Here is a 23,507-nt window from a genome sequence, read left to right on the forward strand (position 1 = left end):
GTGCGTGCCACTACACCTGGCTAATTTGTTTTTTTTGTGTTTTTTTTTGTTTTTGTTTTTGTTTTTTTTTTGTAGAGAACAGGGTTTCACCATGTTGGCCAGGCTGGTCTTGAACTCCTGATCTTGTGATCCACCCACATTGGCCTCCCAAAGTGCTGGGATTACAAGCTTGAGCCACGGCGCCTGGCCTTATTTATTTTTTTGTTAAAATTTCAAAGTAAATTTTTAAAGAATTTTATTTGGACAATTTGTTTTCTAAAACCTTGAATACCTAAGATTACTTTTTCTATTGCCCTAACCATGAACACAGTTTACCTTTGTTATTTAAAATAAGTATTGTCATTCAATATTTATTTTGAAAATAAAATAAATGACAAATCATTCAATATTTTGAATGACAATATTTTCTCTCTAAATGCTCCATTTTTGCTGTTTTAATTGTAAGAAATCTGATCCTTTGTAGGTGGTCTACATGTATTTCTCACTTGTATATTTAAATTCTTTCATGATGTGAATCTCTTAATTGATCTATCCATGGAGCATGGTAAGTTGTTTCTAACTTCACATTGAGACCTGGTTTTAGGTACAAAATGTATACTTCAATGGTTTCTTCAGCGTCACATCTGGTACTGTTGCACTTGATTTTTCTTAGAGAAGACCCATAACTCCTAGATTGGATAGTTCTACATCTATCATCATCTTCCAGTGATTTTCCCTTATTCATTTCCTATGCATTTTTGAAATACTTTTCAGTTTGTATTCCAAATCATTGTTAGATCTCCCCTGGTAAGTGCTGATCTGCATTGTTTTCAATGGCAAATTTAATTTTACAAGTGTACTTTTATTTTCTTTGTTATCTCTTTCTTACCTGCTCCCTTGTAATCTTAGTTGCCTCTCTGTCTCTGTATGGCATTTTTGTTATTGTTTAATTGGAGCTATATCTTTTACTGCAATCAGTAAAGACAAAGACTTCTTTTAGTGTTTCTGCTAAAATAATTTTGGAAGCATGTGTTCTGAATTCGACTTGTCACTTTGCTGGTTCTGTAGCTCTATCTTATGCTCCAACTGATCAGACATATGTTGATCACTCTGTCCTCTTCTTGGAGATGTTCAGCACCTGTCGGTTAGTTAAAGACTCTGATATATCCTGCAGTAAGAAAAGTCTTTAACTCTGTCCAACCAGTATTTCCTGAAATTAATTGATCCTAGAACTTTTCTCCCCATGAAACACCTTACTGAGCTACTGTTTCATGAAATCATATTTGATCGCAAATGGTTAAAAATATGTCGTCTTATAGTTAGTAAATATCTTGGGGAATTCTTTCACTGCTATGATTATACACTAATATTCATCTTCACCTTAAGGATAATTTATTTGATTTTCTATTTAATTGCAGTTTCTTTACAAATGAAAAGAAATTGTGATGTAGTTTCCCAGTGATTTTTTTCTTAGAATGTAAAAATGATTTGTAGATGTTAAGTCTATATCTCATAGTTCTTTAAATGAGGAGGAAAGGCATTTAATGAGTTTGTATAGACACATTTTCAGACACCCACACAGAGAAACTGCAGAAGAAAAGTGCAAACACATTTACACTGTCCTACTACCATAGATGATGTTGAAATTTTGCAAGGGATTACTAAAAGATGTCAAATGAGCTAACTATAGGATGTGAAGTCATGTTTTTGCCTACATTTGCTAATTGAAGAACTGTATGTGAGAGAGGTTATTGCAAAGTGTCAATGACTCATTTTTTGTGTATCATGAAAATTATGCTCCATTATTTTATAGCTACATAGAATATGAAAAGATATTTACACAAAAGTATCTGAAAAATGAAAGTCAAGAGGGTCTCCACAGCTACAGCTAGTTGCCAAGGCAAGTTAATGAGTAAAGGAAACATTTTAAACAAATGGTACTAGAACAATAATATAAATGTTTGAAAAAGAATGAATGGACCTCTTCCACACAGTATATACAACCGAATGTAAAAGTCTAAACTAGAATCTAGAAGAAAATAGGAAACAATTTGTTTTGACCTTGGGTTGATGAAGATTTATATACGGTACACAAAAAAAGCAAAAACCATAAAAATTGAATTTCTTATAATAAAAACAATAAACTTGGCTTATCAAAACACACTCTTAGGAGAATGAAAAAGAAAGTCACACATGGATAAAATATTCTCTCTCTCTCTCTCTATATATATATATCTGACAATAACCTATACCTAAAATATATAAACCACTTTTATTACTAAATAATACAAAGGTAAGCAACCCAACTACATCGGAAAAGGACTTTATCAGATGTTACAAAAGAAGGTATATGCTTGGCTAGTAATCACTTGGAAAGGTGCTCAATATCATCATCAGGGAAATATAAATTAAAACCCCAATGAGTTATCCCTGCACAACCGCTAGAATGGAGAAAATTAAAGAGCCTGAAAAGCACCAATATGTTGGTTAGGCTGTAAAGCCCAGAACTCTCATACATTGCTGTTGGGAGTATAAAATGGAACACCTGCTTTGGAGAAAGTGCACACCTACTCTGTGACCTAGCAATGTCACATAGGTGTTAACCCAAGAGAAATATCTGCAAACAATATGTATTGGTAAGTGAACCACCACTTACCAATTATTCCATTCATAAAGTGGAATATTACTCAATAATAAAGAGGAATAAATTACTGATAAAGACAACAATATGGATTTATTTATATAGCTTGTATTTTATCTCCATTCATCAAAAATCTCTACTTAATTTGGGTGAAAGATACACATTTTCTTTCTTTACCTGAGTTTTTCTTGAAAGAGACTATCAGGTTTACAAGTTTAGAAGTAAGAATGTTAGTCTTCTAAAACATCACTTCAGTAGAGGAGAACTTTTGAGTCACAGACTAAGTCCAGCCTTCAGTTTAATTTCACCTGATGATATTGCTTTGATCAGATAATGATTGTGAATGGCAAAGCAGAGGTTCTCAAACCTTAACGTGCATGGGGATCCACTGGAGTTTCGGATTTAGCTGGACTGGAATGAAGCCTGAGATTTCTCATTTCTCCCAAGTTCCCAGGTGATGCTGGCACTGCTGGTCCAGGATAGATGAGTGCTCTGGATAATGAACTTTCTGTTGGAATTGGAAGGGCTGAAAAGAATGTTTTTTCACAATTTGTATTTCAAAGAGTACATGGATATCAGAGCGTGGTGAAGCCTGCCCTTTCAGGCATATCACAGATGGGACCACTGCCTGAGTTCATTTTAAGCCACTTTAGGCACCTCCATAATGAATGTATCTACTTTTGCCCCAAATTGACTGTTTTCCTTTCTACTTGACCTGTTGACCTGAGGAAAAGCAATAGTGAAATGGTGAACTAGATTAAGAAGGGTATGCATATTGTTTTGTATCTTCTAATTGACCTGGCGTTAACAATTCCAAAAAGTGTATGAGTTCTTAAGCCATCTCGTTGATTTACTGAAATAGGTTGAATGCTGTGGTGGCTTCATGACTGTGCCCAGTTCTTCCATCCATGCATGTTGCCCTGTGACTTCTATTGCTGTGAAACTCATGTGAGTTGTCAGCCAAAAAAACCAAGTGGAATGTGAGTCTGACAGTTCTGAGCAGAAGCTTTGAGAGCCTCCGGTGGCTTCTCAGCCTTTTTGCTTTTTCCCTTCTGCAGTAAGAATGGCACGTCACAGATAGTGACTGATCTTTTGGCCAAAGTAAGAAAAATACATGAAGAGTTGCAGCTGACATATAACCTGAGCAAGAAATAAATAATTGTTGTATCTCAGTGAGACTTTGGCGTTATTATTGTGGCAAAATCTAGAAAAAATCCACAAATAGTCTATATGTCATACCTGGTGTCAGGTATTAGGATAGGCTGATTATGTATTTTATTTGTATTAGTCATCACAATAATGGTTACATAATTTTTCTCAAATCATAGGGGAGAAAATAAGGTTTACAGAGAGTTGACAACACTAATTCTGGGAAAAGATTTATTTCAAATGTACTGTGGTGTGATGATGCATAAAATTATGAAATATGACTAAATAAGATTTTGTACAAATATAATGAGAAAAGTTATTAATAAATAGTACTAGTTTAACCTTTTAATTATAATATTCTAATCAATGGGCAGAATTAATGCAATTATAGACCATAGCAGAAACTCCTTTTCACTAGAATTGGCTTTCTCATTCAAATTCAATCGAATATATTTTTAAGAACTGAAAGCAAAATGTTCCAGTTAAAGATTTCTAGTCTGCAAAACTTGGAGTACAATTTAATTAGCTTTCTTGGAGTAAATGAACTGAGATTTTGATCTTTGAAAGTGGAAGATGATAGACTCCAATGGGGAGATGACCTTAGCCTAGTTAAGAAATGTTTAGTCAAGTAAGTCAACATGATAATGTAACAGATCATTGGTATTTTGGTTGCTAATGAGGCAGAAAATGAAAGCTTCATAGGAGACATAATAAAGGCCTTGATATCCAAGTTTTGTGCTTAGGAGGCTGGTTTTAATGAAGAGATTAAGTTTAGGGATATGCAAAGTAAGATACTTTTCCAGTAAGATGGGAAAGATTTCAATAAAGATGTTACATAAAGAAAGTTTTGAGAATCCACTGGGCTAGTCATTTGGGACTAGCTTTCTTAAACATTTCATTCATTTATTCCTTAATTACGTTTTTACAGTGGCCCTACTCAGCTAAGAGTGCCAGGTGTGTGTCATATGCACTGAATAGGAAATTATCCTGTTCTCACAGATGTCTTACATTTCAGTGGGGGGAAATAAACAAGAAAAAAGGAATTCCTTTTTAAAATCATAAGTGCAATGAAGAAAATGATAAAAGAAGAGTGTGGCTGTTTGCAAGGGACAGGGATAGTATTTGCAAGAGGAAGGGGTGAATGAAAAGGGAGCTGATGAGGAACCAATGTTTTATCTAAGACCCGAATGAACTAAAGAAGCATAGATATACTTTCAATATAAGCAAAAGGTGTGTGTGTGTGTGTGTGTGTGTGTGTGTGTGTATTTCTAGTTTTATAGGCAATTATGCTCAATTTCAATTCGAATTTTTTTTTAGCTTTATGTGCATATCTTAACTGTAGCAGCTATGCTGGGAACATGTTAAATTGTATATTATATAGTCAAAAGAAAATGAGAATGTACAATTATCTGGGAAGGTTTCATATCATTCATACAGACTTTTAGAAAAAAAAATTGGTTCCCTAAATTATCTGTGTTGCCTCAGCAAATAAGAGTCTCTCAAGCTTTTGTGGCACAAAATATCCTATGGAGCAAAAGATTTAGTCACTGAGTTATTTCCACCCCTGACCTACCTTCCAAAAAGAATGTCATACCGAAGGAAATAAAACACGTGTTAAATATCTGCATAATAAACGAAATAAAAGAACCGAAAATAACATCTATTTCAATAGAATGAATAAGAATATAATCTCTTTGAAATAAACTCCAATTTAGTCATAAACAAATAACTCATGCTAGTCATAGATATTATTACATGCCATGTAGTTGTGTGAGGTTTAAAAAATCAGTCTCAAAGCTTATTAAAGGAAGTACAATTGTATTATTTGCTCATAGGGTCAAGAAATATATGAAATGTGGCCATATTTCAATGAGTGCTATTGTTCAAATACTTGCTGATTCCCATGGTAAAGACAGAAGATACATTCTTAATCTGTATGCACTCAGGTACTATAGATTAAATGTGCAGCTCTTTGTGTATTAGAATTCACTCCAGTAACTAATGTAGACCCAAACCATATAGGAGGTAGTAATTATATATGCATAAAGAGGGGCGTATTAAGTCATTTCAAACACTTTAAAGAATATCTGGGCTAATTTTCTCCTCTCATATGGAACTGAATAAAATCCAGATCAAAATTGCATCCACCATTTATATTTACCATAACTTAATTGTGGCATAATTCAATCAGTATCTAGAGAAAACTGAGAGGAAACAATTACTGTTTACCTAACCAAGTTATGTCTGTTTTAAATGACTTAATTTCCAATTAACTATTACAAATTAAAGAACATAAAAATTATACAAATTAATTATTTACTCAGGGATGAGAACTTTTTTATCCCAACAGGCTGAGACCATATTTAATACTTTTCCTTGTATTTTATTCTTCCATGCAATACACTTTTGAGTTTTCAGAATGTGTTCCTCTTTTCAGTTTGTACCTATATGTTAGTCAAGAGATTCCTAATGGCAATTCAGAATAGAAGAGTGTTTAACTCTAGAAATTTGATTTTGGGTACCAACAGCCTACTGCAGACACTTTCAGGAAGAAAAACTACTTTCTAATTGGCCAGTGTCAAGGATCCAAGAGTCACCTATTCCTTTAATACTCAAACATATATCCACTTAATGGGAAAGTTACCTTAATTTATCATTTAATCATAATCATTTTCAATCTGAACAAATCAGAAACTTATGACATGTTTAATCAAGGGCTAACAGGAGGAACTGGCACTCTGGATCAATATAAAATCTCCATATTTGTTTAGAAGCCTATTCAAACATGTATAGACTATAGGCTTGTTAATATGTTACTTATATTTCTTCAGTATTTTTTAATGAACAGAACTATTGAAAAATTAATTGGAACCTTCTTATTGACTTTCGTTGGAGACACCAAGTTCTCCTCCTAGGTTAGCAGAGGATTAATAGCATTGAACTACTTAAAAATAGCTGCATCTTGTGCTTTGCAGAAGTGGGAAGGAGAAGCTAAAGAAAATAATTATTCCTCACTTACACTGTGTAATACACTGGTCCTGGTGATTTTCAATATTGAAATATGTTCTATCATCTCTAAAGTTTCTAATATTGATCCTGCTGTATCTTATTCTGAATATATTATTTCATATTATTTATTTGGATGCCAAAGACTCAGTCTACTGCTTTGATAAATTTTGTTCTAGCTCATCACATCAAATTTTTTGTGAAGGAATTTAATTAATTTTACATGTTATATCAAAATATCACATCCACTTAATTCTGAAAGCAACTCTTTACTGGGGCTGAAGTTTAAAATTGAATACATCTAGAAAATTCTATGGGTATTCATTAGACAATTTATTTTTATAGTTATAAAGTGTTCATGTGCGTATCATCAAAAATAACAAAATGGGAAGATGCATCAAAGTTATGTAGAACAAGTTTGCTAATGTTTCATATGTGTAGGCACTTTCAATGACTTGGAGGTGATGATATTTTCAAATAAAATAATTTAAAAGCATACCTCAATTCAATGTTTGTTATATACCCAAAGAAATTTGTGTATATATGTAACCATACTTGAAATGTCAAGTATGGTTTGAAGTTAAATCAGTGCTGGGGACAACAAAGTCAAAATGATTGGAACAGTATTTTTTTTTTTTTTTTGAGACAGAGTCTCACTCTGTCACCCAGGCTAGAGTGCAGTGGTGCGATCTGGGCTCACTGCAACCACCGCCTCCTGGGTTCAAGCCATTCTCCTGCCTCAGCCTCCCGAGTAGCTGGGACTACAGGCACGTGCCACCACACCTGGCTGATTTTTTGTATTTTTAGTAGAGGTGGGGTTTCATTGTGTTAGTCAGAATGGTCTCGATCTCCTGATCTTGTGATTCACCCGCCTTGGCCTCCCAAAGTGCTGGGATTACAGGCCTGAGCCACCATGCACCGCGGAACAATGATTTTAAGAACATTAATTGTTGACATCTTGGCTGCCATCACACCAACAGAAATACTACCATCACTCTAAGCCAACTCTCTCTTTTACCTTTGGTTTACATGGGCATACCATATCTGGCTACAGAGAAATTCTCCAGGAGTCTGCAGTACACTTTCACATTGTCCAACAATGCTAACATTCAATCTTAGAGGTCATTTAGCAGCTCATGACTGAATTGATTTTGTGCAGTAAGGCATAGATCTATAATGAAAAACAAATCTTCATTTACTTCTGTTGCCCCATTTAATGATTATGAAGAGTAAACTCTTATAAAGTAATACTCTACTTGAAAGGAATATTCCTGTTACACTATAAAATATATTACCAGATATTAATTTGATGGTAGAACAAAGGAAGGATCTGTTATAAAATATATCAAGTAAGGTTTTACATGTCATTATACACAATTGCAGAGTTTTTTGAGAGGCTCTAATGAAAGGGTACTTCTCATGCTTTGGAAGCTCAAGTCTTCCTCCTCAAAGAGAGTCAGTGACATTATTTTACAGAGGATTTTGTAGAAATGAAAGGTAATTAATGCCATATAAAAGCAAAAACATTACGTCTGTAATTGCTACATAGCATGTGCCTGACAAGTTGCTGGTGCCCATAAGGGACAGCACTTGAAGGTCAAAGGAAAGAGCATACCCTTCCACCTCTCAGTTTGATTTGAGTATTAAATGAGCTAGCACACAGCTTGGCACATGTTAGGCTTTCAATATTTACCTTCTTTCTTAAAAAAAAAAAAAAAAAACTATTTGTATTAGCCCGTTTTCATGCTGCTGATAAGGATATACCCGCAACTGGGCAATGTACAAAAGAAAGAGGTTTAATGGAGTCACAGTTCCACATGACTGGAGAGGCCTCACAATCATGGTGGAAGGTGAAAGGCACATCTCACTTGGCGGGAGACAAGAGAGAATGAGAATCAAGCGAAAGGGGTTTCCCTTTATAAAACCATCAGATCTCATAAGATTTATTCACTACCATGAGAGCAGTATGGGGGAAACCACCCCCCATGATTCAATTATCTCCCACTGGGTCCCTCCCACAACACATGGGAATTATGGGAGCTACAATTCAAGATGAGATTTGGGTGGGAACACAGCCAAACCATATCACTATTATTCAGAGTAATTATGATCAAATGCAAAAGTGAGATTGAAAATATTATTTAATATTGCATTTTGAGTACAAATAAATTTTGGCTTTTAATCGTGAACAGTCATAATGTTGAATGTTTTACTTAACTGTATTTATTATTAATTTTTTGAAATGGTAAAAAGTAACAACTAACAAACTAAGAAAAAAGAGAAAGGAAATGAACAGTGTTATAGGCAAGTAGATGCTGTGGCTTACAAGCACATGGTTTTCTCTCAGAAACGCCCCAGTCCTGTCTCCTATCTCATCTCTAGGAGCCCACATCTACACATCAACCTTTCCTACCTGAAGTCAAGACCTAAAATAGCTGTTTACATTTGGAAGATAGTATTCAGAGTATTTGCTTTAAATATCTTATCTAGAAATTACAAAAAAATTCAGACTCTCATAGATTTTCTGTACCATATTTTCTACTCATGGCCAATATTTCCCTGTGACAAAGTTTTATTTTGTTCCGAAATTCATGGGATAAAATAATTGCTTGAATAATCAATTTTTGGAAAGACCGATAATGTTGCACAAGAATTGAAGATACACATATCTAATGATCATTTGGAATTGGGTGAGTCATCTCCAAGTTATTTCATATGAAATAAAATCAAATCCATTATTTAAATTACAGCTCACAGATATTTCTGAAATTACAAGTCCTTCAAATATATATAAGAAGAAATTAAATATTTACTTTTAAGATTTATTCTAAAACAAAATAGTTTACTACATTGAATAGACTCAGATTTCAATTTGGGTCTTTAGGTATAAGTAGGACCTGTCTTCCTTACTTTTAACTTTTAATTGATTTTAGTATGCCTTTATTATTCTGCATTACACACCATCTTGTGTTTTTCCAATTACAAACCATGTTTCATTGGGTTCTGTCAGCATTTTAGTTTTGTTTTTGAAATATTTGTTGGTTGCTTCTCCTCTAAAATGCTTTAATGCAATTTCGGTTAAACTTCAGATCATCCAATTATCAGAATAGCACTATATAGACAACACATGAAGAAGTGAATCATTCACCCATTTCCTGTCTTTTGTTTCTTTACTGATTGAAGGGTTCAATAAATTCCTTCAGCTCATAATGACTATGAAAGTTAAATACTATTTTTATCCATTCAGCTGGGTTTTAAATACAGCATGTGGACCCATCATTCTGTCATGGGCAGAAGCTCTGGAAATTCTTGACAACTTATAATCTTCCCTGCCCATACTCACAAGTGAAAATGATTATACTTACAAGAAAGAACTTTACACACTAATTTTTGAATCAACTTTCAGAAAGACAAGAAGTCCATGAAAATCAGTGTACTCTATTGCTTTTGAGAAAAAAATTATCTCAGAGTATAAAGCATTCAGGATTTAAGGGTTCAACTTATTACTTGTTTATCACAAGTTAAAGTTCTTACTTGTTTATCACAAGTTGAATAAAATCAATTATTGATGATAACACTTTGGCTTACTCAATGTAAATTTTATTGGATTAAAGTTAAATTTTAAAATAAGACAGTCTGTTTGACAGAAAATGAAACTTTTACTTTAGGAGAAGAATACAGTATCCCAGACCACTCAATTTAGATTACACCAGGCACTCTCTTGATTTATCCCATACCCTTGTATATTCTACCTGGGTACATTTTTTACTACCTGAAATCTCACCGTATATTTTTTTACTTCTAGAAGTCTATTTTACCTTTTAGGATAAAATTACAGAAGAACGCACACTTTTCTTATTTACCTTTGTGGTCTTTAAATTTTTTTAATTTGCATTTATTTTATTTTTAAACCTTCAACTTCCATTTTGGATTCAGGGGGTACATGTGCAGGTTTGTTACATGGGTACATTGTGTGATGTCAAGGTTTGGGGTAGGAATTATCCCATCACCAGGGCAAAGAGCATGGTACCTAATAGGTAGTTTTTCAGCTTTTGTCCCCTCCCTCTCTCCCTTTCTAGTAGTCCCCAGTGTCTATTCTTCCCATTTTTATGCCCACGAGTACCCGATGTTTAGCTCCCACTTATAAATGAGAACCTGAGAGCAGTACAGTAGCATGTCAAGTACTCCAGTGTCCTAATAAATAGCTGATGACTAACGTTGAAGGAATGAAAAATATCCATCATTACTTATTTAGTATTAGTGTACATTTTACTACCATGGCACTTATGACTAAAGGTTTTGAAATCTGCACTGCAGAACTTCATGGGTCTTTTTTTATGCCTATGTTCTGAGTGTAATTATTCCTCAGTTGTTTCATGTGTATATATGAGTAATTTTTCTCAATTAGGATGCAAACATGCTGATGGCAGGAACTTGCAATAGCTTCATCTCTTGAGTTCTATCATGGCTGACATAGATTAGCAGCAGAGTGTAAATGTGTGCAATGAGGGAATGATGAGTCAATGTCTGGGTGCAGCAGTAGGTGTCAAGTGATGGTTGTTAAATAAATGCATTACTTTAATAATCTGCCAGTCAGTTTATGAATAAGGTGAAGAAATAAACATACATTTCTTTTTATTTTTTGCATATTTTAAATTATTTCCTCTTGGTCTATATAGAAAAGGAGTTAAAATGTGTGCTTTCTAAAGCCTCTCTGATTTTTTGATTGTCTATTTATGTCATTGTGGTTTTTATTCTCAATTTTGGGGTGTACTCCTTCATGACTTGCCTTTATGTGTCTTTTTTAATTTTATTTTATTTATTTTTATTTTTTATTTTTTTCTTTTTTTATTAAGCTTTAAGTTTTAGGGTACATGTGCACAATGTGCAGGTTTGTTACATATGTATACACGTGCCATGTTGGTGTGCTGCACCCATTAACTCCTCATTTAACATTCGGTATATCTCCTAATGCTATCCCTCCCACCTCCCCCGACCCCACAGCAGTCCCCAGAGTGTGATGTTCCCCTTCCTGTGTCCATGTGTTCTCATTGTTCAATTCCCACCTATGAGTGAGAATATGCGGTGTTTGGTTTTTTGTCCTTGCGATAGTTTGCGGAGAATGATGGTTTCCAGCTTCAAACATGTCCCTACAAAGGACATGAACTCATCATTTTTTATGGCAGCATAGTATTCCATGGTATATATGTGTCACATTTTCTTAATCCAGTCTATAATTGTTGGACATTTGGGTTGGTTCCAAGTCTTTGCTATTGTCAATAGTGCTGCAGAAAACATAGGTGTGCATGTGTCTTTATAGCAGCATGATTTATAGTCCTTTGAGTATATACCCAGTAATGGGATGGCTGCGTCAAATGGTATTTCTAGTTCTAGATCTCTGAGGAATCGCCACACTGACTTCCACAATGGTTGAACTAGTTTACAGTCCCACCAACAGTGTAAAAGTGTTCCTATTTCTCCACATCCTCTCCAGCACTTGTTGTTTCCTGACTTTTTAATGATTGCCATTCTAACTGGTGTGAGATGGTATCTCATTGTGGTTTTGATTTGCATTTCTCTGATGGCCAGTGATGGTGAGCATTTTTTCATGTGTCTTTTGGCTGCATAAATGTCTTCTTTTGAGAAGTGTCTGTTCATGTCCTTTGCCCACTTTTTGATGGGGTTGTTTGTTTTTTTCTTGTAAATTTGTTTGAGTTCATTGTAGATTCTGGATATTAGCCCTTTGTCAGGTGAGTAGGTTGCAAAAATTTTCTCCCATTTTGTAGGCAACCTGTTCACTCTGATGGTAGTATCTTTTGCTGTGTAGAAGCTCTTTAGTTTAATTAGATGCCATTTGTCGATTTTGGCTTTTGTTGCCATTGCTTTTGGTGTTTTAGACATGAAGTCCTTGCCCATGCCTATGTCCTGAATGGTAATGCCTAGGTTTTCTTCTAGGGTTTTTATGGTTTTAGGTCTAACGTTTAAGTCTTTAATCCATCTTGAATTAATTTTTGTATAAGGTGTAAGGAAGGGATCCAGTTTTAGCTTTCTACATATGGCTGGCCAGTTTTCCCAGCACCATTTATTAAATATGGAATCCTTTCCCCATTGCTTGTTTTTCTCAGGTTTGTCAAAGATCAGATAGTTGTAGATATGCGGCATTATTTCTGAGGGCTCTGTTCTGTTCCATTGATCTATATCTCTGTTTTGGTACCAGTACCATGCTGTTTTGGTTACTGTAGCCTTGTAGTATAGTTTGAAGTCAGGTAGCATGATGCCTCCAGCTTTGTTCTTTTGGCTTAGGATTGACTTGGTGATGCGGGCTCTTTTTTGGTTCCATATGAACTTTAAAGTAGTTTTTTCCAATTCTGTGAAGAAAGTCATTGGTAGCTTCATGGGGATGGCATTGGATCTATAAATTACCTTGGGCAGTATGGCCATTTTCATCATATTGATTCTTCCTACCCGTGAACATGGAATGTTCTTCCATTTGTTTGTATCCTCTTTTATTTCATTGAGCAGTGGTTTGTAGTTCTCCTTGAAGAGGTCCTTCACGTCCCTTGTAAGTTGGATTCCTAGGTATTTTATTCTCTTTGAAGCAATTGTGAATGGGAGTTCACTCATGATTTGGCTCTCTGTTTGTCTGTTATTGGTGTATAAGAATGCTTGTGATTTTTGTACATTGATTTTGTATCTTGAGACTTTGCTGAAGTTGCCTATCAGCTTAAGGAGATTTTGGGCTGAGACAATGGGGTTTTCTAGATATACAGTCATGTCATCTGCAAACAGGGACAAAGAGGAAGGCTTTATGTGTCTTTCTCCATTGCATTAGTATGTTGGAATAAAGTCCACTGTGATCACAGAACACGGTTTGTGGAAAATAAAGTCTAGGACTTAATTTTCTCATATGTAATCTTTAGTCACCAGTGAGAATGAGCTGCTTTCATCTCCTCAAATTTCTAATACAGGGTACAGGGGAGCAATTTGAGAACCAGCTGGATCCACTGCAGGGGCTGGGAGAGTAGCTTGATCTCTTCACTTCTCTATCCCCTCACCTGAGTTCTTATAAATAAGTCTTAGAAATAAGTTCTTATAAATAAGTGACTTATTTATAAGTTTTGTGTTCAGTTCTGGTTTTGCAATGAGAAGTGCTAACAACTTCTCAATGAATACCAAGCTCTTTCTCTTCTTTCTGGGGTTGTAAACTGGCAGTCCTCCAGAGTGGCCCACACAACATTAGCTCCATTTCAAACTTAGAGCCAACATCCAGATTTCTGGAAACTCTTTGAAAAGTGGAAGATCTGGCAACTTTGGCCCAGAGCCCTGGCTGGCCGTGTCACCTCGGGGAGTAGTAGCTGCTGTCTTTGAAGGATGCATGCTTGGCCCTCCCTGTTGCTCCCTTACCTGAACCTTAGTGGAAGCTTCCAGTTACCCTCATACATGTTGAGTACAGTCTAATGGAGAATAAAACACTGACTCTGCACCTTCAGTAAAAACTACTTTGGTCACTGTAGATATGTGAGTTTATTCTTTCTCCACCAGAATATAAAACAGTGGAGTTTTATGTATAAAGTAGAGGGAGATGGTCAGGCTCAATTTTATCCTTTTCATTGCATTTGGAATCTGAGTGATATTCATGGAAAGGACAACAAGGAGTTCAAATATTAGAAGTGGTGTCTAATGTCCATTTCACATACTGGTGAGATCAAATGATTGTGATGCCTATGGACACTGATGTCGCCTTGGAGATATTAAGTAGGATATCCTCAGATTTATAACTACTCTATACTCACAGTGAGATTACAGCAGGAAAATGAAGTTCATCAAATTTTTATTGAAAAAAGTAAACAAAATCTGCCAAATAAAGATTTAAATTCCTCTTTAAGGATTCAGCAAATACTTGAAAAGCAAAGTCATCCTTATATTTACATTTATATTTTGTTCAAAATGCGCTGTAACCATTTTGAACAAAATGTGACTACGCCTCTGAATTTGTCTAAGAAAAATCCAGTAACTCTTTTTTAGATGAGTAATATTTACTCATTTATGTGAATAAGCAATTGACAAATAAAGGAATAAATTAGATATTGTGGAGTACCTAATGAAAATATTAGAATGTATAAGGCAAGGATTTCTAATTCATGTAATACCTTAAGAACTAGATTCTCGGAGAGAAAATATTGTCAGTTTCAGATAAAAGGATTTTAGATAGAAGATGAATGTCATCAAAATAAGCAGCAATGGAAAATAGAGACCAGATAAGTAAATTGGAGAATTGCATTACTCAAGAATAATTTTTGACTCAATAACAGACATACCCCCTCCCAATCAAATGGCAGTTTAAACAAATTTTGAGGGAGGTCTTATTTTGAGGAAGTGTAAAGGTAGGCAGGTTAGGGCTGGTGTGACCACTGTGCAACATGACCAAGTCTCTCATCAGAGACCAAGGCTTGCTTTGGCTTGTGGTCTGTAAGATGGAACCACACTTGCACTCATGCTCTAAGATATCTGCAGGGACCCTAGAGTCATCCCTGCGTCTCAGGAAGGAAGAAAGTAAAATGCCAAGGGAAAACAAAATGACATTGCTTGTTCTTTAAGTAAAGAACTTGATGCCTTTAAAGCCACCTTTTCAGGAGCCCACTCAGTGGCTTCTGTTTCTTTTTCATACAATTATATTTCATTGGCTTTGATTGCATTCGACAGGATATAGCTATGCCTATCTGTGAATGAGCCTGGGAATAGAGCTTCGTATTTGGGCACATTATAAACCTGAAAAAAAAAATTTGTCTCTAAGAAACAAGGGGGTCATTATATTGTATAGGCAACTAGCATTCTCATTGCTTTTTCTCTCATTTGGGGAAATTAAGTATAATCAATACCTTGAGGCATAGTTTGCAGGTTCTATGCAAAAGCCTTCTCTGGGGTGAGCCAGGTAAGCAGCCAGGGAGTCAGACAGAGAATCTGAATACGGGCTCTAAGAAGTGAAGATGAAAAGCTCAGGGATGGGCATAGCATGAGGTTCATGCCCCGCAACTGCCTCACGCAGGAGGGACACGTGGGTAAGGAGACTGAGTTTAGGTAAGTGTGTTTTATAAATTCTCATTTCTCATATTTTGTGTTCTGGGATAATTTATTTTTTGTTTTTTGGAAATCAAGTGGGGAAAAATCCTAGTGTTTAGCTTTTGATATTTGAATTTTTTGTTTTCTCCAACTGAACTTCTCTTGCACCCACCCGACTTCAGAAACAGTCTCCAATTTTGCTGGAGGAGCAATATAATGCTGTTCTCTGCCTAATGAAAGCAGTTAATAATGATTAATGCCAAAGAGTGAGTGCTCAGAGGGAGGAACAGAGCTGCTGGACAGTATCCACCTTTGATTGATGTGTTTCCATTGGCTTTTACCCTTCATTGTTTCTTTGCATCTGCAATGGCGTGAACTGCAAGCACCATTTTGAGGACAGCATGCTTCTTGTTGTAGTCTCTCACATATTCCACCACTCCACTGAGTTTCCCTAAGAATAAAACTCTTTTACAGTAATGGGTGTTTCCTTTTGAGAGCCACCAGGTGTAATTATTTTACCTTGTTGTATTTCAGTTAAAAAAAAATCATTCTTAATGTGAAAAAGCCTAAAAAATATATGAAGATTGCAAATTACATAAACGAATGGTCAAAGAACCTTAAGAAATAACTTACCCAAAGGTTAAAAAAAAGTAATTAAAATGTATATATAAAAGTTCCATTAATTTGGAAATATGAAACTTTTTTACTTATAAATTGGAAGGATGTTTTTAGTGACATTCAGGGTTGATAAGAATTCACCGTGGAGTAACTGGCCAGTGTGAATAAAGAGCCTTAAACATCTATACCCCTTTGCCAAGTAGTTTTATTTTACAGAGTCTACCTCAGTAAATGCTACAAAATGCACATGTTTATATATATATATATTAATATAATCTTTGAAATTTAATTTCTAATAGTGGAAAAAAGAAATCAACCTAAAAATCTAATAAGAGAATTAAATGGTTAAATAGAATGCTGAACCACACTAAAACAAAACAAAACAAAAAGGAAAAAACTTTTCAAAGGACATTGAAAGACATGAGATGTTACTGATGTCATATGTAAAATAAGTAAGATTCAAAGATGCAAGAGAGGTTCAGTTGGAGAAAGAAATTCAAATATCAAAAGCTAAATCCTGGAGTTTTATAACATATATTGTATATAATCCATTAACAAGAAATAACAGAAATTAAATGGGCCAAAAATGTAAAAGTAATAGACCCTAAGTGGTACAATTATGTATTACTCTTGTTTTCTTCTCTTTTTTTATTTTCCCATTTTACACAGCGAATCTATATTTGTTCAGTCATTAAAATGTGTTAAATATCTTAGTTAGCATGATGTTTGTTATTCACTGAAATATATGAAGTCAATTTCTAGGACAGATGAGAACAGAAATGCCACATAATCATGAGAATAAATTTTTAGACTTCTGTTTACCACAATTATAGAAATTAATTAACCTCAAGCAATTCAGTAGTAATAGAAATAGTTATCCAAATTAATATTTTTCATTTTCAAAACCATCTATGATGAGAAAATATTTGTCTACAATTCATTTATAATACAAGATTTTTATTGAAAAATTTTATTGTTAACACATTTTAAAAATTAATGTGATTCAATTTCTTTTTATGATGAAATAGTTTTAGCAGACCAATGCTACTGACAAAGGCAACAAGAAAAGCTGTATAAAATACCAACAACAAAAAATATTTGAAGGAATGGGAATGCCGTTAAGGCAGCCAGCGCTTGAGAAACCCAGATCTCATAGGGAAAAGAAGCTGATTTGGGTGTGCAATTCTTCCCTCTCAGGCCATTTGCTGAATTTTACCCTGTGCAGGGAAAGAGGGTGAGAAGTTCAGCAGATAACTTGGATATAAAAAGAGAAGATGTCAGAACTTTCTGGGTTCTTACAGGGATGGAAGAAAATATAGAAGGTTGAGACTTTTAAAGCCACCAGCCCTTTTGGGTCATGACCTTGGAAACAAAGGAGGTGCAAAAAAGTGAGCCAGCTATTCCACCCTAGTTTTTTTCTCCAAAGCATTTGCCAATTCAAGAACAGTGAAAGATTAGAGAATAAGAAGCCAAGAAGAAAGTGACTAACAAATTGATTAGAACTGGTGGGAGCCCTGGTGTGCTTGGAAAACAAATACTGAATTTCAACATCCATGAAGAAGCATGGACCTCATGTTCTTACAGAAGCGTATGGAAGTATTGGTGAATCAGAGAGATCAAACCTAGCAAAGACTGCCACCTCCCTGGCATCAGCTCAGTCGCTGATTGGACTTGTGAGATCTACCCCTAATTTTGATGACTGCCAGACAATAGGATAAATTATTTCAGGAGAATTATTACACCGTTCAGAGCTTCTACAGTGTCCTACATTCAATAAAAATGTGTCCAAACAAACAAAACAAATAAGCAGACAACAACAAACTAGGACTGTTAGGAAATACAGATAATAGAAAGAGAAAGGTGAGACAGATATTGGAATTATCAAATATGTGTGATATATGTTTAAGATAAGACAAGATATAGAATTCAAAAGATATTTAGAATCAGTAAAAGAATGCAGTAACTAAGATCGAGAACTCAAGTAGTGCGTTTAACACAGATTGGGCATAACAGAAGAGAGAATTAGTCAAAACAAATAAAAGATAGACATTTAATGATGAAATATTTAAAGCTTTCTCCCAGTGATCGAGGACAAGGCAAGGATGCCTGATAGCACCACTTGTATTCATCATTGTTTTGGTGAACTTAGTCCGTACATAAAGGCAAGAGAATTATAAAAAGACATAACAAATGGAAGGGAAGAAATAAACTGTTACTGTTCACCAATGACATAAAGTAATTTCTGGAAAACCATTAAAATTATTAAAGTTCATAGAAAATAAGAATATAAGAAAAAATTAGTTGTACAACTATCCTAGCAATAATGTTAGACATGAAAGAGTATATTCTGCATAATTCCAATTACAAAAATTTCAAAAATTGATCTACAGTAATAGAAGCTAGGTTAGTGGTGGAGTTGGTGGGGGACAGAAGAGGAAATCTGGGGGTGTTAGTAATATTATTTTCTTTCGCTTGGGTGTTAAATTGATCTGTTCACTTTATGACAATTCATTGAGTCATGAATTCATGATTTGTGCATTTCTCTGTATATGCATGATAAGTGATACTAAGATTGACATACTAGGAATATGAGACATCTACATAAGATTTTAAAGAGTGATAAGAGCCATAATTAAAATTATGATTAACACACTTTTGTTCTTAATAAAGAGGAGTATACATATGAATCAAGAAATTGGTAATTTTAGTTTTAGAGTCTTGTTGGCTTTTAAACATCTGCTCACTTTTGTGGTTCACAGATAATCAATTTTTATTGAAATTTAAATGTGAAAACACATCTGTTTCTCTGATTCATATTTTTATGGTCAACTCTGAAATGAGACAGTTGTTGTGAACTGAGAAATTATTCAAAACACAAGAGATGTGTCTTCCTATTATTTGTGAGGAGGAAGTACAATAAAGTCCTGAAATCAGCAACTTGCATTGGTGGCTTGTTTACATAAGAAAATATATTAAATATTTCCTTTTCTACTTGTGGATTTCTGTCTTTCTCAATTAGACTATAAGGTCAATGTAAGAAGGGTTCCTAAATAAATGATTAAAAAAATTAAAGTGTGAATAGCAGAGCTACATTTTGAATTAGAGATTTTTAAAAATATTGTCAAGGTAAGGGACCTGCAGATGATATTTCTCATGGAAATCTATACTTGTTTAGATATTTTTTTTCCAGTCCAATGAGGTAATGTCTGATCGCCTAGATGCTTCTGTCACAACCTTAGCAAGGATCATGATTTCTCAATTGTATTGCTCAAGAGCCTTTGGCTGCTCTTACTGATCAGCCTATTACTCATCTTGTACACTTTGATTTATGTATTCACCACACTACCGTCAAGGTAATCTGGCCAAAATTTTATTTTCTAATTTTTCAGCTTAAAGTTTATTAAGACTTCAGGACACGTCTAGATTCCTTTCCTCTACCATACCCTCTTAGTTTCACTTCAAACCTCAGTGAAAATGTGACCTTTTTCAAGAAGCTCTCAGGGCTGGAACCAGATATCTGTGATCTAGTTACACTTCCCACATTCTTACCACCTTGAGTTATAACATGTAGGATTATTTGTCTGCTCTGCCCAATAAAGTGTAAGACACCTGAGAAGGATTTAGAGTAAGAATAAAAGCAAGAGAGAGAGAGACTGAGAGAGATAATTAGCGTTTTTTCTGAAAATGCATTGTCCTCTTAATGCTCATGGTACTGTTGGGTCTCAACTTTCTCATCAGATTCTAAAATGCTCAAAAACTTTTTGATTAAAGTAAATGTAATTGTTGCCCTGCACCGTGGTCTTATATTTTCTCAGATATATACTAACAGCATTAGAAGATGTACTTTACTTTCTTTCTTTTAGGAAGAATATTAAGTTAGTTTGTGTTTAAATGAACTAATTGTTTTGCAAATGTGTTTATAAGGAGATGATATACATTTTTTTCTTGTACCTTATGGTAAATACTTGAATGTTTGTATTATGTATTTTCCCAGTATCTTCCTTTGAGAGTAATTTTTATATCATGACCCTTATTTCATGTTGAAAAGCATAAATGCATTCATGGTGATTGAAAATATTAATTACTTTTCTTTGGCATTTGTCTAAAATAAAAAGTAAGTATCACCAGTGATTTAAAATGCAAATTTTGAGAAATACAAAAATTGGTTCAAGTTCTGGCTTCCCATCTGCTGGCCAGGTGACTTCTTTTTTTTCTTTTTTTTTTTTTTTTAGTCGACTTTTAATTTCTAGGGTACATGTGCGGGATATGCAGGTTTGTTACATAGGTAAACATGTGCCATGGTGGTTTGCTGCACAGATCCGCCCATCACCTAGGTATTAAGCCAAGCACCCATTAGCTTTTCTTCCTGATGATCTTCCTCCTCCCATGTCCCCCTTTTGACAGACCCCAGTGTGTGTTCTGCTCCCCCACAGCCCACTGATATGTCCATGTGTTCTCATTGTTAAGCTCCTACTTATAAGTGAGAACGTGCAGTGTTTGGTTTTCTGTTCCTTTGGTAGTTTGCTGAGGATTATGGATTCCAGCTCCATCCATGTCCCTGCAAAGGACATGATATTCTTCCTTTTTATGGCTGCATAGTATTTCATGGTGTATGTGTACCACATTTTCTTTAGTCTATCATTGATGGGCATTTGGGTTGATTGCACGTCTTTGCTATTGTGAATAGTGCTACAGTGAACATATCCATGCATTTATCTTTATAGTAGAAGGATTTATATTCCTTTAGGTATATATCCAGTAATGAAATTGCTGGGTCAAAGGGTATTTATGCTTCTAGATCTTTGAGGAATCTCCACACTGTCTTCCACAATGGTTGAACTAATTTACACTCCCACCAACAGCATAAAAGCATTCCTGTTTGTCTGCAACCTCTCCAGCATCTGTTGTTTCTTGACTTTTTAATAAAGGCTATTCTGACTGGTACGAGATGGTATCTCATTGTAGTTTTGATTTACATTTCTCTAATGATCAGTGATGTTGACCTCTAATGATCAGTGATGTTGACCTTTTTTTGTATATTTGTTGGTCACATGAATGTCTTATTTTGAGAAGTTTCTGTTCATGTCCTTTGCCCACTTTTTAATGGGGTTGTTTGTTTTTTTCTTATAAATTTGTTTAAGTTCCTTGTAGACTCTGGATATTAGACCTTTGTCAGATGGATAGAAGGCAAAAATTTTTTCCCATTCTGTAGGTTGTGTGTTCACTCTGATAATAGTTTCTTTTGCTGTCCAGATGCTCTTTAGTGTAATTAGATCTTATTAGTCAATTTTTGCTTTTGTTGCAATTGCTTTTGACGTTTTCATCATGAAATTTTTGCCCGGGTCTATGTCCTAAATGGTATTACCTAGATTTTCTTCTAGGGTTTTTATAGTTTTGGGTTTTACATTGAAGTCTTTAATCCATCCTGAGTTAATTTTTATATAAGATGTAAGGAAGGGGTCCAGTTTCCATTTTCTGCGTATGGCTAGCCAATTCTCCCAGCACCACTCATTAAGTGAGGAGTTCTTTCCCCATTGCTTATTTTCATCAGGTTTGTTGAAGATCAGATGGTTATAGATGTGCAGTCTTATTTCTGAGTTCTCTATTCTGTTCCATTGGTCTATGTGTCTGTTTTGTACCAGTACCATGCTGTTTTGGTTACCATGTGACTTTTAAAAAAAAAATATTTATTTATTTATTTATTTTTAGAGACAGGATCTCACTCTGTAGTTCAGGCTACACTTTATCTTAGCCAAAAGACCAAGAAGTCATGAAGCCCAGGCTAGAGTGCAGTGGTGCATTCATGGCTCACTGCAGCCTCAAACTCATGGACTCAAGAGATCCTCCTGCCTCAGCCTCCAGAGGATCTGGGCCTGCAGGTGCATGCCACCACACCTAGTTAATTTTTTTTACATTTTTTCAGCAACAGGGTGGCCATGTGACCTTATGTAAATTACCTAAACCCTGTAAGTCTATGTGCCTCATCTGAAAAACTGATAAAAACAGAACCCTCTTTATAGGGTCATGGTGGAGAAGAATCAAACAGTGGACAAGGAATATTTAGTATAATGCCAGGAAACTAGTTGACTGGTCATAGTCACACAGATGCTTCAGGGCAGGCCTATTTCTTGCATACCTGTGATTTCAGGACATTTTCAGAAGTCCCAGACCTAGAACCCATAGGTGGAAAATCCAAATTTTTTGTCTGAGGACAATGAAGGTGTCAGTGAATATCTACTCCCTTACAAGAGCTTTGTTACAATTGTTCAAACCTATCAACTTCTAGATGGGGAAGACTGGAAGTAGGTTCAAGAAGTGTTTCCTCAGAAACACCCAAAATGCACGAGAAGGAAATAGACACACCAAAGTTACCTCAATATAGTGATCATCACAGAATAAGAAACTTGAGCGGCTGGGTGTGGTGGCTCGTGCCTGTAATCCCAGCACTTTGGGAGGCCGAGGCGGGCAGATCACTGGAGGTCGAGAGTTTGAGACCAGCCTGACCAACATAGAGAAACCCTGTCTCTACTGAAAATACAAAATTAGCCAGGCACGGTGGTACATGCCTGTAATCCCAGCTACTCGGGAGGCTGAAGCAGGAGAATTGCTTGAACCCGGGAGGCGGAGGTTGCAGTGAGCTGAGATCGTGCCACCACACTCCAGCCTGGGCAACAAGAGTGAAACTGAGAAAGAAAGAAAGAAAGAAAGAAAGAAAGAAAGAAAGAAAGAAAGAGAGAGAGAGAGAGAGAGAGAGAGAGAGAGAGAGAGAAGGAAGGAAGGAAGGAAGGAAGGAAAGAAGGGGGAGGAGGAGGAGGAGGAGAAACAAGAGAAGAGGAGGAGGAGGAGGGGAGGAAGGGAGGAAGGAAGGAGAAATTTGTGCCATTGACTAACTGAGGCCAGTATCATGGTGGAAAAGCCTGTTACTAGTGTTGAGGTGAAGAAGCTTGACCATATAAGAGATACTTCTGAATTTATTCAGGTGAATATTGGGATGTCACTGATTTTATCAGATTCATTATATTTAAGAGTAAGAAGGAAGAAAAATGGAATTCTG

At 35.3% G+C, this 23,507-nt stretch overlaps 1 protein-coding gene across 7 annotated transcripts in view; it reads left to right on the forward strand.

The window, feature by feature from the left end:
- ITGBL1 (integrin subunit beta like 1) overlaps positions 1-23,507 on the forward strand; it is a 313,368-nt gene that overhangs the window by 205,341 nt on the left and 84,520 nt on the right. The gene's annotated exons all lie outside the window — the stretch shown is intronic.

The sequence above is a fragment of the Gorilla gorilla genome, chromosome 14, assembly GCF_029281585.2.
Source record: "Gorilla gorilla gorilla isolate KB3781 chromosome 14, NHGRI_mGorGor1-v2.1_pri, whole genome shotgun sequence".
Taxonomy (NCBI): domain Eukaryota; kingdom Metazoa; phylum Chordata; class Mammalia; order Primates; family Hominidae; genus Gorilla; species Gorilla gorilla.